At 31.0% G+C, this 12,412-nt stretch overlaps 1 protein-coding gene across 1 annotated transcript in view; it reads left to right on the top strand.

Moving 5' to 3' along the window:
- Positions 1-5,616: 5,616 nt before the first annotated feature.
- The window catches only part of LOC108907898 (progestin and adipoQ receptor family member 3), a 58,097-nt gene continuing 51,301 nt past the window's right edge, over positions 5,617-12,412 (top strand). Inside the window, exon 1 of the mRNA XM_018711737.1 lies at positions 5,617-5,716. The gene's annotated coding sequence lies outside the window, so the exon portion shown is untranslated. The remainder of the gene's footprint in view (positions 5,717-12,412) is intronic.

Raw genomic sequence — 12,412 nt, 5'->3', positions numbered from 1 at the left:
ACTAGAGTGGGGGGTTGTCTCAGCTTTCCACCTAAATAGAATGAGAATGCGAACTGGATATAGACTTTTTAAAATATTTAATATTAATTCAGCCCTAGAACAGTGTCTGTGTACAGTGAATAATTTGTTAAGAATATACGATATTGACATTTTTAATATTAGTCTGACTAAGCTACTCTCATACTTATGATACGTATACGATTGGGTGTTTTATGTACATTTTACATTGACATGACACACATTTTACATTGACATGTACATTTTTAACTGACATTTTTTTGTTTTCTTTGTTCTCTTTTTACATTGTATTTTGCATGTGTCTGGTTGTTTATACATTATTTTTAACTTGTTTTTTATATTAGCTAACATTTCTCAACTGTATACATGTAATTGGACTGTCCCTTTGTCTGTATGTATGCAGTATAAATAAATAAATAAATAAATAAATAAATAAAAATAAGTAAAAAATATGCACTTGGTAAACTGATACTGCTAAAGCTGAAATTTGGTAAAGTAATGGTCATCTTAATAAGTTATACGAAAAAAATTGTCCGCTGAAGTTTTTATGGTTTATAATTGCTCAGCTGACGAGTTGAAGGTGCAGCACATCATTATGCGCGCGAGCGCGTGATGTCTTTGACTATAAGCTGAGCACTTTTCCTTCACTAAATATAAAGCTGAGCATTTTTTGGGTGTAAATTTTTTATTACTTCATTTACATTAAAATACAATTAAAAATATTTTAAAAAATTCATACCATGTGTAATTATTTTTTATAGTTAAAGTTTTATTAATATAATTTTAATAATTATCATTATTATACAGGGTGTTTGTAAATAAGTGCAAAATATTTTAGGGGATGGTTGCCGAAGTTATTTCGTGAAAAAATTTCATATAAATGTAGGTCTAAATATGCTTCCTTTCCGAGATACAGTGTTTAAATTTAATTTTTTTATTTATTTTTATTCTTTCAAACTTTTAAAGATATTGACTCGAAATTTGTAAAACGCTTTGGAGGGATAAATGTGTTTTTTTTAGGGTGATCTACATATTTCTACTTGCACCAGTGATGTTCGTGTAAGAATGCCACAACCTTTTTTAATAAACAAAAATGACACGCCACTGATATTTTCCCATTTTGATATTTTTTAGAAAGCCGCCATCAATTCTGAATGAAATTTGTCTTCAATTTTTATCATAGGATGTACCGTTTTGAGAAAAAAAATAAAACAATATTTTATTGTAAGTTGTGTATCTTGAATTTCTATTGATACATTATCTAGTAGGTTGCTGTCAATATTTCTAAATAAAATACAACCATCAAATTTGAAGTCAATATGTCTAAAACTCTTTGAAATAAAAAACACTATCTTGAAAACGAAGGATATTTCGACCTACATTTATATGGTTTTTTTTCACAGAATAACATCGGCAACCACCCCTTAAAATATTTCGCACTTATTTACAAACACCGTGTATATTTACATATAATGGGGAAGAACTGGCAGGAATCTACATTGACTCCAGCGACCATGAGTTTGAGGGTAATGAAACGAAAGTTGAAATAGATAATAGATAGATTTTTTCATACATAACGTTTATTGAAAATAAATATTCGAAAAAAGTTGTATATTTTTATATAATTACTAGTAAAACTTAAAAAATGAAAAAATAATACATGTCACACCACAAAAGCTGAAATTTGGTAAGTTAAATGAAAAAAATGCGCGATGTGCTTCAACTTGACAGCTGAGCACTTATACACCGTAAAAACTTCAGCGGAAAATTTTTTTCGTCTCACTGATTAAGATGACTATTACTTTACCAAATTTCAGCTTTTGCGGTATCAGTTTACCTATACTCGGCGGCCGAAATTATAAAGAGTGACTAATACATAATATAAAAACACTATTACCATAATGCGTATAAAATATAAAATGATTTCTATACGGTTCAATATTATTTATCTTTGTGCCGCTCGCCATGCACATCGGTAGAATCTATAATCGTGTATAGACTGAGTTACACTGAACGTCAATCTATATTTTATCTCTGTCTTTTGCACTTGGTAGGGAATAGGGAAATGCTTTTTTAGTGGGTGTAAACGGACTTGATTTGCCCGACCTGAGAAACGTCATAGCATAAGCGTAGACGAGGGGTATAATTCCATGGCTATAATAAATTTATAAATTAAAAAAACACAACTGGGACGTTTTAAAATGCTGTAATAATTAAAATTGATCAAAGTGCCGGTTATAGCAAACCGTAAAAAATATTAGATATTATGTTTTATTATGTATTTTCAATATTTTCTATATCTTGTTGCCTTTTACGCAGACACGCCAATGGATTTTCGTTCCCGGCACGCTTCATCCCCCTTACTAGTCCAAGAGCTAGCGATGAATCACTATAATTTTGGCCGTCGAGTATAGCGCATATTTTTGACTTCTTTAGGTGAAAAGCTGAGGTATAACCCCCCACTCTAAAGTCGGCTGATTGCGTTTTTTCGTTTGTTAACATAATCAACATGTCGACAAAGTCAGCTTTTGCAGTATAAGTTTTTTTTTAATGATTATTTTACGTGTGTGGAATGCTGCAGCAACTACACCCCCCCGTGGAAGTGCGCGAGCTAGGGGTCGATTCACTTACTAGTGATACCAAATGATGCATAGGAAAATTTTTCAACTTTTATTGCTATTTTGGTCATCAAAAAAGGTCGCTGGCTCCCGGGCTTATGGCTTGTAGCTGTTCCAACATGAACAGCAAAAGCAGCAGCGATTTACCCTACGTGACCTAGAATCACGCAACATTGATTTAAAAAAAAATTATCTTTGATTATGAAATTGTGGACACATCTACATAGTAGGTAACCTCTTTTGGAATGGTATCTGACAGGATGGTTCCAAGGTTTCACTTCCACAAGCCATTTGAGACTCGAAAAGAGGATCAAAGCAAAATGGGAGGAAAGGTTTAATACCCTGGAAAGGTGGAGCCTAGTATGGTTTACAGATGGCTCCAAAATGGCCAGAGGGACGGGTGCAGGAATATATGGACTCGGACCCAGATGGAGTCCTATAGTCTGGGGGAGTTCCCTACCGTATTCCAAGCAGAAATTTATGCGATAATGGCGTGCCTGGCAGAGAATGTACGTAGAGGTTATAAACGTAAATGACAGGGTTTCCCAAAATAGAAGGCCGTACCATTAACCACATATTCTTTGGACAAAAATAATGCGACTTTTCTTATGCCATTTTTTATTTGTGTCCCTGTTTCAATATACAGGGTGTTAAAGTTACATTTTAAAAAACTATTTTTGTTAATAATCCCATAGTTTTGTAAGATACACATTTGAAATTTTGCACGTAGGTACTTTTAACTTATTCCGGTATACTTATCATGTAATTTTGGTGAAAAAAATCGAAGGGCGAATGGAGGTAACTGAGGGAAGCAGTACCCTTTAGCCCCTCCAATTATTTCTTAGTACGCCTATGCAGCTTTTTCTTGAAATATCAAACATAAAATTTCCTTCTGATCATTGTATCTCTTTTGTAAATTTTTGATTAAATGCTCCGTTTTGGAGAAAAACGACATGTATTGATGTGTTACAAATGTCTTAGCGGCCGATGAATGTCAGGAAAAAATAGTGAGCTGTGAAAACAAATGTCCATCTTGTCAACATAATGACATTAGTTACTATTAATTCTTTGATTAGGCAAATCGAGAAGTAGTAAGTGGTTATTAAATGCATATCTACCATATCTGCAAAAGTCAAATTAACTACTGTCACCCTACTAGCCATATTGTCTGAAATTAAAAACTTAATAACCACTTACTACTTCTCGATTTGCCGAATCAAAGAATTAATAGTAACTAATGTCATTATGTTGACAAGATGGACAGATGGACGTTTTCAGACCTCACTATTTTTTCCTGACATTCATCGGCCGCTAATACATTTGTAACACATCAATACATGTCGTTTTTCTCCAAAACAGAGCATTTAAACAAAAATTTACAAAAGAGATAAAATGATGGCAAATGGGAAATTTATGGGAAAAACATATCTCATGACGTCAGTACAAGAATTTCCAAAAAATAATATTTGCAAACAGGGATCTTTATGGTATGCATGATGATAAAAGTCTTTCACTTAAAATTCCATGTGTTATCAAAATTATTTTTTCCAATTTTTACATCATGTGAAAGTCCTATTTCCTCAATAATTTTTGTTAAAATAGTTTCTTGATATCCCTCCGCTTTCAGAAAATATAAGATAATATAATATATACATAGAGAAATTGCAACAGATCAAGTCTGTACTGATTTTGTCATCGTTGCTCTGGAAAACAAGATATTTTCAACGTTTATTACTGGCATATTTTAATTATTTTTGGGCAGATTTACTGCAGTTATTGAAAAGATCATTATTCGAGAAGGTTAGTCAGACACCTTTCTGATTTTTGGTGAAGCTGGCAAAGATTTGAAATTTGCTCTATGCCTTTATATTGAGGCAAATGATTTATGTCAATGACGAATATAAACATTGAAAGTATTATTTTCAACCTACATTGTATTGCAGCGTCGTAGCTAGGCGCTGGCCACGGGGGCGGCTACCAGGGGCGCAAACGTTAAGGGGGCGCACTCGCCTTTAAAGTTATTGTATTCGTTCTCTTCCTACAAAATAAGTTTTGGGGGTGCAAAATTCAAATCTTGTACTGGGCGTTCATGACCTTATAGCTATGACACTGATATTGTATGCAAGATATTTGGAAGTAATGATTATTGTAGTACCATAGCAAATTGGTCTCCAGTGATAATGATAGGCAAGCTATTTTTATGCTCACATGAAGAACAGAAGTTTCATGGTAAACAAATTTCATACGTAATTTTTGACAAAATTAAATTTTCGTTGTAATTATAACTAGGTATTTCAATTTCACTTTTATGCTAACATCCTATTTTTCAAACCTCATAATGCTGTAACTATAAAGTTTTCATAAGAAAAATGAAAATATTGAGAAAAATGAAAATATTGAGGAAAATGAAAAAAATTGATGTTTGTACCTTTCATTTCATAACGAAAAACTACGGAAATATATGGGCAATTCTTTTCAAAATCCCTAATTTAATTTTTTATTTCTTTCGAAATTTCTCATCATGAAAATTGTCATTAAAATGGTGTATGAGTTCTACGCTTTATTTCAAAATATGATTTATAATTTTCTCCAGCTACTGTCTAAGACAGAAAACAATGAAAGGCATAGAGAAAAACAATACTTAGGTACCTACATTTCTAAATACTTAGATAATCATATATTTATCATTTTTATCAGCATTTTGTTTAATTACCTTAAAAAATTGTTCTGGGTACAATATGACAATATATTTCAATGTTTTCCAACTAGTCCAACTACTAAATGTCACGTACTGATTTCAGTATTTTCATAAGTAAAATAATATACATCTAAAGGAGAAAGACTACCACATAATATAATAATCACAGTACAGAAAATTTAACTAGCTATTGAGGTCGTAAGATCAATTCACGGTGTTGTAATAGCGGAGCCCGCGTCCAACAGCATTTGGTTTGGCAGTTAGTTGTGCAGCACCTGTAAAAGAACGGGGTTCTTCGCGTGAATGTGTTTCATCAACTCGTCAAAGAGCAGCAGAATTTGTTTAATTCACGTGTATACCTATTTGGATGTTACTTTAGCAGGTAATGTTACTACCGAATGTTAATTGTACAAATAGTTCATACCTGCAATTCGTTTAAAAGCTCCAGCCATGAGAAAATGTATGTTTCCAAATGTTTGAAGACAACTTTAATAGGTGCCTACACACAGGATTTTTAAAATTTTATAAATCGAAGTAGCACATATTTTAGTTACTTTTAATTGATTAATTAAATAATTATCTTCGCACTTACAATTAGTGCAAACTAAAATGTTAAAGCGGATGATTTCTGACATTGTTTTAAGAAAAAATATATATATCCTAAAATTTTAAGATACGGGGCATTGAATTTTCTCGTTTTCTTTAATCATAAATCACCTGATTTACTTATCTCAAATCTTTATCATAAATGAGTAATTAAAAGATATTTTTAACTAACCTTTATTGAAGGCTCCATCAAGAGAATAAAAGCGGTATCTCTTTTAAAGTTGGTATTAGGATTCGCCAAGCAAATATAGCTTTATATTTTTCATAATAGAAAAAAATAATAATGAGAAAGTTAACATATTTGCGCTAAAATTATGAAGGAAAATCAACTAATTCAAATGTATTTTGAAGCAAAAGTCTCGTCTCAGATGCAAAAACTGAAAAACTGCAAAGTGCTCGCATGTTTTGGATGCAAAGACCGACATTTCCTAGGCACCAATAAAGACTCGACATTTCCATAACAATGCTGACCAAATTTTAACGTAATAGTTGTCTCTTATAATTTACATTATTTTAATGATCGGAATATATTAAATAGGTACCTATGTGTTTTTCATTTCCATGTTTGCAGCTATTTTAACATTTAAAGCACAAAATTGTATATAAAACAATTTTGTGACATAGGTAAATATCAGTAGGTAACTAGAAGGGTATTCAAAAAGCACTTGATATTTCTGCTGCATCAGGGGTTCCACCTTTGATTTCTTGTTCAGTAATCAATATTCGTTTAAACAATATCTTTCCTGCTATGAAACTTATGATTTGCTTAATATAAGAAAATATACAGTGCGACTAGTTTCACTTTAGTCGTGGTCTTGAGTCAAGTACCTGCACACAACGTACGAGTAGTTCAAGGAAATTAAGTGAAATTTTAAGATTTATGTTCGCGTTACGTGATATTTTAAATAAAATTAACTTCTGAAAATTATCTCTGTTTATGAGAGAACATAAAAACAATTTTAGAAAGGAAAACGAAATACGAATTTTATATCGAGTACAAGCAAAAGCTTGTTCTTGAATTATTATTTTAAGAATGTATTTCAAATAAACTATTTGACAACAGAAAAGAAAATATTGAAAAAAGTATATGCAGGCTAATTCAAAGTGATGTGTACAAGAAAATAGGAGAAGGTAGAGCAACAAAAATGCGTTGTAAGTCCATGTACCATGTCGAAGTATTAACAATTTATAAATTACAGGGTGTTGAAGTTAAAAAAATAAATAAATTTATTATTTTCGATTTTGGTCATGTAATGGGACTATTAAAGTGCACATAACACTAATAACGCAGACACAAAAAAAGTTATGTACCACAGACGTTAATGGGTACATAGATTTTGTATATTTTTTTATTCTGAATCTGAATCCGCAGCCCTAGAGCCTATTTACAAGGTCATTTTTAGTAAAACGCTAAAGCATCCTCTAAAATAAGGTGAAATAGTGAGGATAAGGTAAAGCCGAGGATAAAGCTTTATAATGAAAAGCAACAATATGTAAATACTTTGAGAAAACATTTTAAAGTAATATTTTGAGCATTATAGAAAGAATTATCTATATACAAATCAAATCGACACCCACCCCTACGAGGGGGTAAATTCCACCTCTAAGATCAAATCACGACTGTTTTTAGTGAAAAACAATGTAAAAAACCATATGCATGTATTTTATACTACCAAATATATAAATGTAGGTTGATAGACTGATAGATATAAAGTTTTACCTTATCCCCACTATTTCATCTTATTTTAGAGGATGTTTTAGCGTTTTACTAAAAATGACCTGGTAAATCGGTTTTTGGACTGCGGATTCGGATTCAGCATCAAAAAATACACAAAATCTATGTACTCATGTCTGGTCCCGAATTTTTTTTTTGTGTGTGGCTGTTGATTTACTGTTTCATACTTGTAACCGAATAATATCTCGAATTTTATCATTTTTCATAATTATGGAGTTGTAGAAATTTTTTTACACATAATGTGAATCACCTTGTATATGTTTTCCATCTTATTTGCGTTAGTTTGTAGTGCGACATCCCGTAAATGACAACAAAACTGAAGTAAATGACAACAAAGCTGAATTGAAAAACAAAGCTGCATCTTTATCAATGATGTTTATTTTTTAATACGTATCAAAAATTAATGAGATGATTTTCTTAAAATTATACTGTGAAAGAAAAAAGTAGAAAATCTTTACCTATCTTTTCTGTCTAATAGTTAGTTGTTACATGTCCAGGGTAAATTTCTCTTTAATTTTATATATAACATTATAATGCAAGAAATATAATAGTAGTACAAACCTTACTTTCTTTTCTCCATGGACATGGTCTTATTAATTTCATTGTCGCAAGAAAGGAAAAATTGCTATATAATTTAGTTACATAGACATAGAGTATACTCACTGGAGAGCAAATGCGAGGCAATATGTAATAGTACATATCTATGTAACAGCTTTAATGGGTAACTTTTTCCAATAACTTATATTTACAGGGTGATTCATTATTCTCATTTTATTTAAATATATTTGTTCGTCATTACATAATTGCACATTACAGATATTTTTTACTAAAATTACTCGTTTGTATGTACATACAGAGTAGTACGGCTTAAACTCGGAAGCATATACAGGATGATTCATTAATAATGGGAAAATCGGAAGCTGAAGATACTACACGTAAAATGGTGAATTGGCGCAAACATGCCTTATCCGAAAGTTGAAAGTTAAAATTTTAAATCGTTTTTTTGCGATTATTCTGAAAATATGTAAGTTAGGAACTTGAAAATTTGTAAAACTATATTTTTTTAAGCGATGAATGAGATACGTGGTGCAATTTCAACGTTGCTCATAGAGGGCGCCACTTACGATCAATTTTACAGAAAATTTAGTTAATAAGTTTTTACCCTGTATGTCTAACATGAAACTTGATTCAAAACCTGAAAGAGCAATCATTTTTCCATTAATTGTGTATTCTTGTTTCATTACGGTGTCTCGATCCGTTTTCGAGAAAAATCGATTTAACGAACACTATGTTTTGATAAATACAAAAAATTAAAAGCGAAACAAAGTGTTTCTTCATGTTATTACAACAATTAATAATAAAACAAATGAAATACGTAATAATTATTTAAATCAATGGTTGGAAAAATCCACCGTTGACACTGATACACTTTACACAACGTTTTCTGAGAGATCTTCGAGTTTGAAACAACATATTGGGATTGCGTCTGACTTCGTTGGCAGCGATTTGTATTCTTTGCCACAACTCTTCACGCGAACCAATAAATTGTAAACTATATCTTTCATTCGAGATCACAAAGAAAAATCAAGAGGATTGAAGTCCGGACTTCTGGGTGGCCAAGTAAAAATGCTTACATGGCCAATCCAGCGATTTGGAAAAAATGTATCTAAATATGCACGCACTAGCCGAGAAAAATACGGTGGACCTCCGTCGTACATGAACATGTCTCCTCTTAAATAAAGTAGAACTTCTTCAAGCCGTGGAAGCATTTTTGCTTCGCCACCCAGAAGTTCGGACTTAAACTCGAAAATTTCTCAGAAAACGTTGTGTAAAATGTATCAGTGACAACGGTGGATTCTTCGAACAATTATTTTAAAACATTATTAAGTGGTATTTCATTTGTTTTATTATTAATTGTTGTAATAACATGAAGAAACACTTAGTTTGTTTCGCTTTTATTTCTCATATTATCAAAATATATTGTTCGTTAAATCTATTTTTCTCGAAAACGGATCGAGATACCGAAATGAAACAAGAGTACATAATTAATGGAAAAATGATTGCTCTTTAAGGTTTTGAATCAGGTTTCTTGTTAGAAATACAGGGTAAAAAGTAAGTTTATGAGCAACGCTGAAATTGCAACATGCATCTTATTCGTCGCTTAGAAAAATATAGATTCACAAATTTTCAAGTTCCTAACCTACATATTTTCAGAATAATCGCAAAAAACGATTTAAAATTTTAACTTTCAACACCCTGTATTTCCGAAACTATCAACTTTCGGATAAGGCATGTTTGCGCTAATGGCTACCATTTCACGTGTAGTATTTTCAGCTTTCGATTTTCCCATTGTTAATGAATCACCCTGTATATGGAATCAAAATAATGTCAGTATTTCATATAACTTTTTGCCCTTCTACTTGTAAATCTTGAATTAAATTTTCAAATTCAATCAATTTAAGTGTTTTAGGTCTCCACCATTTTTTAACAATAATTGTATAAGATTTTATTTGGAAATTATAACACGGTAGCTTAATTCAACACCCCTGATTTATGTCTTATTAATTTGTAGCTTACAGTATTTTTAATTAAATTAAAAATTTCGCTAAAGATAGCTGTGAAAACGTAACAGTGACTTTTAATACCTTTTTCAAAGTTATGTTTTTTTTCTTTATTTCTTTGTGGATATGTTGCTACCTGTGAAAGAAAATTAAAAATTAGTGAAATAAACCCTTGTGCCAAAGGAATCAGTCAAGGGTTATTTTTATGAAATAGTTTTGTCTAACCAAAAAATTTCACACTTAAAAAGGCAAACAAATACAAAATACGAAAACACATTATTGTATATCGCGCTCTTTAAAAAGTTGTTAATATCTCGAAAAGTATCTGTTTTCGTCTTCTAAACTTCCCTTGGGCGCATTAATTTTTAAATTTTTCACTGGTGGCAAAATATCCAAAAAATAAAAAAAAAAACTAAAACTATGCCACAAGTAGGTAAATAACCATACCATTTTCACTTAATTTCATGCATAGTAAGTTTTGAATGGAAAGTGTGAGATAAATAATAAGGTCAATTATTTACACTACTGATTTTTATTTATTACCACTATACCAGACACATGGTAAAAGGGCAAAAAGTTAACTTAAACTTCTATACATTTTCAAAACTTACGGATGTTGTATCTTTGTCCGTCCGACATACATTATTCGTAATACTGTTACAATGTTCTTTGTACTGGGTTAAATTTACAAAACTTTTAAGGTACTACCAGAAAGAATAATCTACTGCATTTAAATCTAGAGAACTCGGTGGTCATGGAACTAGCTAGTTCCATGACCACCGGTGATAGACCACCTTTTTGTCACTTATACATATACAAAACTATAAGAAGGATGAACTCTATTATACTTGTATTTTCTTTTGTTTGCATAAGAACGAGGACCAATACAAGAAAATTATTTCCTGTATAGATGTTTTCTCCGAATGCTTCTGTGTGGATTTTCCTCATTGCATAAGTGCAAGTCGTGGGAATTGATAACATCATCCATGTAAAACCTGCTTCATCTGTAAATGAGACCGTTTCGATATAGTTATTTAAGGTCTTCTCCTGTTATTTTCCCTAAAAACAACGTCATGTTGCCATCAATTTTTAATTTTAAATTTCAGCTAACCGCAACTTATTAATGAAGTTCCCTGAGGGAAAAGTTATATGAACATGCTCCCGAGTTTATGTCGTGTCTTTTAGGAATTTCTCTAAATCCGAATCAAAAGAAAGTGCCAAAAATTTATTTTCGTAATTGTAACAATAAACAGAAAATCAAACAAAGCTAGTAAATTGATGTTACTAGAAGTTAATAGCACTTATCATTTAATGTATCTATAAATCAAAGGGTATTCTGCATTTTGAACATCCAAAATTATATGGAAATTAAAAAACATCCTATATATTATATATGCAATTCACTACAGTAGATCTGTAGTTCTTTACTAACTGTAAATAAAAAATTAAAGTGAGTTTTGATATTTGTAGATAATAAAATGTGTATTGACTTCTTGGATCATTTTAACAAAAAAAAATAGATTAATATGTCTTAAACGACTTAATTGTTGAGATATAGTTAATATTGCGGTTATGCAAGTAGCTCTAAGTATATTAATTTGATGTAGATTAAAGAAACTTAGCCAAATCGTAACAAAATAAAGACAAAATTTATCAAATTTGTAAACAATTCGCCAATATTCTTAGTTGGATAAATGACCTCGGGTGGGGCAGAACCGAGAGGGATTATAGCTCTTTACCCACGCCTCTAAACAGTTATGTCAATCAGTGGTAGAGATACTAGGAGATACTACCACTAACTACTCCAGAGTAGTATACACTTCGATATTGAAATTGTCTAAAAATGCATTTTTATATTTTATTCATTTTTGAATTTTTTTTAATTGAAGAAAAATAAGAACAAATCTGTTGAAAATTTATGTTATAAATAGTAGGTACCGTTAAGATTCAGAAGTTTAAATAAAAAAATAAACATATAAAACAAATTGATATTTGAGAAATTGTGTAAAACTTTCCAATTTGATCATCTTTTCACTCTTGAATAACATTAACGGAGGTAACAGTGTTACATCTGGTTACAAAAACACCGGGCTATTATTGAACTGAGAAGGACATCTGGTAATATTTAATTTAATAATGTATTATATTCAATTTAATCGTATTTATCTAAACTAAT

This window comes from Anoplophora glabripennis, unplaced genomic scaffold (assembly GCF_000390285.2).
Source record: "Anoplophora glabripennis isolate ALB-LARVAE unplaced genomic scaffold, Agla_2.0 scaffold122, whole genome shotgun sequence".
NCBI classification, from domain to species: domain Eukaryota; kingdom Metazoa; phylum Arthropoda; class Insecta; order Coleoptera; family Cerambycidae; genus Anoplophora; species Anoplophora glabripennis.
The sequence above is the reverse complement of the archived record's forward strand: the minus strand, read 5'-3'. Positions and strand labels throughout refer to the sequence as shown.